Source organism: Varroa destructor, unplaced genomic scaffold (genome assembly GCF_002443255.2).
Source record: "Varroa destructor unplaced genomic scaffold, Vdes_3.0 BEIS01000005.1, whole genome shotgun sequence".
NCBI lineage: Eukaryota > Metazoa > Arthropoda > Arachnida > Mesostigmata > Varroidae > Varroa > Varroa destructor.
This window is the reverse complement of record NW_019211458.1, coordinates 12879980-12887634: the sequence shown is the minus strand read 5'-3', so window position 1 is coordinate 12887634 and position 7655 is coordinate 12879980.

Genomic DNA, 7655 nt, shown 5'->3' with positions numbered 1-7655 from the left:
AGTCCACTTCGAGGCGTGGCAGCTTCCAGCAAACTGTTTTGTCAACAACTGGGGATAGTGACTTTCGCATTAAGTAGCCAATTGAACTTCTGTTGTACGTCGACGCTCGACCTCAAGCCGCGAAAATCCGGTGACAAATAATTCAGTGTTGAAGTTAGGGGCCTTCTGTCATTCGACAAGGTCCTCAGACATTGCGCCCACAGACTAGCGATTTTTTTTCTAGATGTGGGCAAATTCTTGGTGTGAAAATCACTTAGATCTTTTACTTTTTCCTCCGCTAGGTTTTTACAGCAGCGAGTTCAATATGCCATCATACAAATGGCATGAAGTCATATACAATAGCGACGCAGGCTTTGATTGTAAATAAAAAGCCCACAATAGCACGTTTCATACGGAATGTTCAAAGCGGGTTTCTAAGTACGTATGATTCATGAAATATCTATACTGTATTACGCTTTAACGTTTTTCTATTGACCTACCGTCTACTCAATCCAGGCTGTGCACGAAAGAATTTTCTTATTTGACATGACCTTTTTCTATTCACGCCTCATTACTTATCCATTGTTCAATTAAACCTCTTATATATCTATCTATCGATCTATAAAAGCGATACATAATACATGCACCTAGACGACCCGTGCTTTTCTCTTAAATATTGTGAAGGATGACTGCATAGACATCTAGCTTGTATGGCACCGTTCATTACAGTTCTATCGCTAGCATCCACAATATCGAGTGTTTAAGTATAGAGCTCGTGCATTATCATAGGCGAATCGGGTTCGCCTGGTATTTAGGGTAGGTCTGCTAGTTGGCTTAGTCACTATTGACTATAGATTTCCATTTTATGATAATTCGTTAGTCCTGAAATACTTTCGTAAAAGTATGGCATAAATTTCGATCCAGATTTGCTCTCGAAGCAGCGCGTCGAATTTGCTTCGAGATTTTTTCTCTACTACGTATGCGTAGTTACGCATCTCCCATTCAACACAAGCCATTGACGAGCCCTAAGTGTTTCACTCTCGAAAGCGTCAATCCTACAGATATGGCGATATTTCAAAAACACGAACCTGCTTAAGAAAGCGCACGCGACTTGCGTGTGCTACCCTCGTCCCAGAATTCGTCGTTTTCCGCAGTTTATCCTGTTATCTTAACGCATAGCGTCATACTATATAGCCGTGACCGCATAACCCAAAACCGTCAAAGATTCATGCATTCTCCGTATCGCATTGGAAACCAACAGAAAAGAATCTGAATAATTACGTTTAAAGGATGACTAGACGAATGAAGCATCTCGATTCCCATTGTGGTCTGTTTTCACTATGGAAATATCTCGAACCGCTGATTTGCCAAATCCGCATTTTGTTCATGCCGCTGCTTCGTACTTCATAGAGAGATTTGGTCGCACTCGTCTTTTGCGGATCGGGGCACATTAAAGGAGCAATATATAGGTTACAAAAACAGATCGCACGCTCAATCGTACAACTAGCAAGCTAAGCGTTACGTTATAGCAGCCATATAGTAGTAGTACATGGAACACCAATGGTGCATGCTGTTTCAACTTCTCAATACAGAGTCATGTATTATTATATATTGCGATCGATGTGAAGCTTTTACGATAATAACACACGGCAACAAACGTAAAAAGGTCTGGATCTAATAGCGAATAGATATGTTTGACGGTTACCGGATTATGTACGTTCTATTAACTATTTTTTTCCACTGCGAAATTAAACACATTGCACACTGTCTGTACCTATGCACATAGAATACTAATGTAACACAAAGGGTTATTCGATTCATTTATATATTAATTAGCATCGATTCTTTTTTTTTTTTTTTTTTTTTAGATGTTTTTCATGTTTACATCGCACGATGGGATTGCCGGCCCGCATCAGCTTATCAAACTCAATAAATGAACAAGAAACCAACCATGACACAGCCATACCAGGTCGGTAAACGAACATGTCATTATAAACATATTACAAATGTGTGTCTATCATAAGCATGAAGACCAAGGACAGGAGTAATTTGATGTCATTGAAGTCCAGCGATCAGTACTGTCAGCAGTGATCGACAAAGCAAACGTCGGACGGCATACTACTAAGTTTTCGCCTTGTTACTGTTATCCTATAAATGATCCCTAGAAGTTAAATGTAGTTCATGGAAGAAAAACTCGAAACTAGTTTATATCGTTTTATAACAATACGAAACAAAATCACTACCATAATAACAAGTTGTTATTGCTAATTTTCACCATCTGACCACTATGTTTCCCTCGAACAGTTCTCAATCAGCTTTACTGAAAGTTGCCTCTGATACGACCATTTAGAGCGGGTTAAGAATCCGATCGCTACAAAAGCACATACGCCCTACTTCGTTAGCCTAAGAGGGCCCGTACCCATTGCGCGACTTCGAGGATGCTAGACGGCGTTGTGTCGTGCTAGTAAATCGATGCGTCGGTAGCCCGGGACCTTCTGTCTCGCCAGCAAACCTTGTCCAGGACTTTACTGAAAACACTTGGTCGCCCTTGGTCTTCATAGATGTGAACGTTTCTTGTTGAGTCTTGGAGCTCCTTTTTGTGTTGGCTCAATGTCACTTGCCATTCGGTGCCTGGATAATGCCTAGGGAAGGTTGTCCGATGTAACAAACAAAAGTACCCGATTATAGCTACTACCAAAATTTACAACTTGTTTGAGAAGAAGATTTGGTGAAGAGTGCGCGTTTGCTTTGCTTATTATCCAGCTCACGAACACGATATAATCACGTTGTAGTAAAAAAAAAAACAATAGCACTTAGATCTACTGTTCGTGTTATACATATTTATTTTACCGCGGTTCGAGTCATTGTTGACGTTAGCTTTCTAAAGTACGTTACAAATGTTACGCGAAACTAAATAGAGAATAAGCGATGTGGTGAATAAGCACACACCTTAATGAATAGAGTATTTCTGTGTGTTTAGATAGTAAATTTCTTATCGATTAGCGCCTTTCAAGTCTTACAAAGAAAGCCAGTTGTCTCGCCGAAACAAAGTCGAACTGTTGGGGTAACACTTGACACTGACTGTATTAAAACGCGATCGATACATATTCCCCCAGCTGTGTGAACCCTTCACTCCATTCATTCCATTCATGAACATTCAAACTTTCGTTTTAAAAAAAGTCTTAAAAAGGTAACCTTTTAAAGATTATCCTTGGAAATAAAAAGAATTATAGTTTCCTAATACGATTTACTATTATATTGCAAACCTTCAATTGGCCCACGTTACCTTTCATAACTCCTCTTTGCAGAAACATATATATATATATATATATATATATATATATAGAAAAAAAACATCAGAGAAAATGCGCAATGGTAAATTTGTTTTATATGATGGATGGGGTTCGAATCCCCTTATGGAGACGACCGCATGCTTCCTTGGTTGCTCGCCTATTAACTCGGGCGTTGATAATTCTCTCATCTCGTACAATGTAAGCTTCATCGCTGATAAAAACGTTAAATTAAAGGTTAAATGATGGCTATTTTTTTTGAAACCGGAGGATAATCTTCATCAGAAAAATAAGCATGTAAAACAAACGTGCTTTTTCAGATTGTGACCATTGCTGTCGGTAGCATGTAATTAATGGTAAGCGTCGACAACGTTAGGTGAGAATTATATTTCGTTGTTCAGAGCTATTTCGGAGCGAGTGAAAATGTTTATAATTTTGTAAACAAATTAAGGCATCGATATTTTGGAACGCCAGTACTTTGCGTGCCTCCTGTCACGCGTGTACCAATACAAACCTAATCTCAATTATAGGATTCTAAGACGTGGAAGCAATTGAAATCACATGAATATATTCCTAGGAAGAGTGGAGGTCAACACTGCCCTTTCGCTCGATCCTTTTTTAACAAAAAAGATTGAAGAAGTAAGGTAGCACACTAACGGCACAGATTGACTCGCGTGTAATATCTGACAGCGGTATGATCCAGGCGGATTTTTTGCAGAACACCAGTGTTAAACTTGTCTTCAGAGAGTATCACGTGTTTCCCTCTGTAGTAGACTTAGTTCGGAACAAAACCTTTGTTGTCCTTTTTCTCCGTCTTCGATGTTTTTATTACAATTTTTATAACACGTGCTCGAAGATATCCTGTACTGAGCAGACAGGCGATGCATTATTCTTTCTCTGTTTCGTTCAAAAGATTTCGTAACAGCAGCTCGTTCTTTTGTTAAAGGCTCTGAAATGTCGCGCCACTTTGGTGGCCTCAAACGTTCCAATTTCCGTTCGTGAAGTAACTGCATGAGTCACTGCGGTTTCACTGAAGATATTCTTGTTGAGTGCTTTTCATTAATCTTCGACAAATACTGTTTTTTAAAAGACAGATCTAATGACTAAAAATTGGATTCATCAATAGTTTTGTTTTTCAGCGCATTATTCATTTATAACACAAGGTCTGTTTACTGTCGTAGGTAGCCCAACACTTAAAGTAAATAATAGGAGAGTTTAAAAGGAGATTTAAATGTTTCGATCTACTAGCGAGCCTCGATCAAGCAAAATACATGGGAAGTAGATAATCGAAGCTGGATCTGGCTGTAATTGAATATATGGGTCATAAAACAACTCACGGAGTCAACGACCAATGTTTAGACGACCCCAGATCTGATATAGTCATCCTAAAGGTTGGTGTTTACCTCGTCCTTCTATTGTAGAATCGGTTTCATCAGACATGCGTTTGTTTCGGATAGTACATTGCACCCTATAATCAGGTCGACTAACTAGCAACCTAACCACTAGGAAGGGAAAATCAACCATAGAAATGGAGAAGTGAACTGTTCAATCCCTATGGTAAGTACTGCGCAGAGTTGTGAATGATAACGCAGTCTATAATTGTACGATTTTGTAGGAGAATAGAAGTATGCTGACAGATTCTAATGCGCTATCCTCCCTCGGGTACGGAGCGCGGAATGCCACTCGTATCTTTCACCCCACCGACAAAAGACTTGCCAAAGGCATCGGACAGGGCGTGATGCCTACAGTAGAGAAAGGCTTCATATTTATCTATCTGTATTCAAACCAGCCACAAGGCTTAACTGGGCGCCACCCTAGCGAGTGTGGTCAACTTGGTGACATTCGGTAGTCGGTGGTCGGCCAGACCATTAGAAAAAACAACACAACAGAGCAGATTGGTAACATTAGAGCAATGAACTGGAGCCTCAGCGTCGCAATCACATTTACTAGCCATCGATTGCGGAGCTATTCAGCCCTGTTATTCCTTTTGCATGGCACGTTAATATCTACCCGATGAAAGGTTACATTACGAAGCAGCACACTATGCCTGGAAATGTATATCGGTCAATGCCTGTTCCACTCCAGCAATCGCAATCCGCGGAACTCGTCCACTATGAGTTGTGAGCAACTTTGTGTACTGAATGATGGTAGTAAGTGAGCGCTGCAGATTGTAACTTCCAAGCTATCACTATCACCCTTAGCCAATAGGTATATGATTCTATTTTTGAGAGCTGGCACCTGGCACCTTGTACAACTAAAAAATTGATGCGGTCACACTTCTAATGATGAAGGGTCAAACCTTCTGCATTACTCTGAAAATTAAGGTAATTTATATATTTTTCTGTAAAACGTGTGCAGAAGATGTTTCTACGCTCCAAGCCAAAGTTAACCTGTAAAATGCTTGAACATTTCTGATGATTTTCCTTTAGGGTAGCCGATAACATTCACCTGAAATATTCTTGACGTTCCTAAAAAGATACCCTTGTCAAAAATACTGTTCTCACTGTTCCAATTACCGCCCACTACACCTTTATTTGACTGGTGATCTACCGGTTGTTCTTTCTATCGGTTTTGCCCCGCAATTTTTCGTTTCATAGGAATATTGTCTGTCTATATCGTAGGATTAATAGGAGAGCTCTTATATCACAGAACACAGAACAGATCCAGTGCGCTATAAAACGTTTACAGTTTCGCGAATAATAAAAATAGAAAGGTTCGAGTTGAACCTAATCGCCTGAGTCAAATTGATCTCATCGGTTAAATAAGCTAAGTAGAAATTTAACCTACAAGATGAAACTAGAAGCCTTCCTTCGTAGCGCGGTCTACCTACCGGGTACAAATTTTAACTGTATTAGAACTAAAATTATTGATCATTTGATAGTCTCACTGCCTTCGGCACATTACATTCATCGATGCATTTTGTTATCAGTGTTTATCTTTTACTTCAATGTGGGTATCGTTACGTATAGATCCCTAAAAGGGTTGTGCCGGAAGATCAGATAGAAAGTATACATGGCCACCACCTCCTGGAAGTTACCACCAACTTTTCTATTGACTGTTCGTAGAATGGCTGAGCTGTATCTTAAGCTCGTTGACAAAATTTCTAGAATAGCACACTTTCCGGTAAAAACACTGTATACACCATAAGCTATTTTCCGAGGAAACATCGAAGCGGTCCTGACCAACTATCTAGTTGTCGTCTTTATTTAGTTTCGAACCGTATTAGGCATACCTTTAAGAGATGCTGCTCTGTACAAATTAGTTCGTGGAAGTGGAAGATTGCTTGATAATATCTTAGACCTGTTTAGGACAGTACGACGAAAAAAGACCTCATCGCGGATTACGAGGTCGTCAAGCTGGATCTGTTTGGTAGATTAAAGCAACAATATCAGTTTGTTTTTATTCGAAAGGAATCAAGAGGCATTATCTACAAGTAAAGATTACACTGGACCACCTTTAAAAGATATGTTTACAAATTGGGCCTAGAAATGATGTTCCGAAATGATTCAATGCGATGAACTTTTGTCGCGGAGGTCCGCTTAGCACGAAAAATTCACTGGACCTTGGTGGCAATTTAGTTAATTTCACCTTCTACCTGGGACAATGGCTTACCAGTATTTCATCCGGGGGTACGAGTCGTCAATCGATAACAAATTGACTGGAAGGACAGAGGTAGATGTGTTTCGTCATATCGTCTTCTGTCCGATCCCTTCATACGGTGACCTTAGTGGCTATTATTGCTACCGGCAACTGCAGAATCCATGCCCCAGTATCATCAACTGTCGCGCTCATAATTTGATTTGACTGACAATGATGATGATGACGACGATGATTTCTGGTGTTATGAGCCAGCTTTGCGTTACTTTATCCCACTTTACGTATATAATTCCTTCACAGCACGATACATAGACTGCATAATTATGAGCGTGGTTAGCTAATGTCGTAGACAACATATTCAACCTCTGTAGGTTCGGTACACGGTGTATTTTAACCATGTATACAGCACGCTGGAGATAACAAGTGCACCACGAATGATAATTTATGAATATTCAACGCAGAAATGACTGTTAGCCAATTCAACTCGTTTTTTCTTATATGTTCTATATGCATTGTGTACCTACGGTGTTAATAGAAGTTATAGATGGTGAAGAGATAGACCGTTGTTCGGAGACTGATAATACTGGCTAACGGCCTAACGATGGCTGAATTAAAAACTTTTTATTGCTTACATTCTTGACGGTAGAGTATCTGTCCATAGCCGTCAGGCACACATTCGCGTGGCTGCGCCTTGTGGAACTCAGATGTGCCGGCGATATCCCGTCCTTGTTGCGGTTCCTTTTAGATGGCATCTTCGCAAAGGGCGCATGCCATCACCACAATACTCTA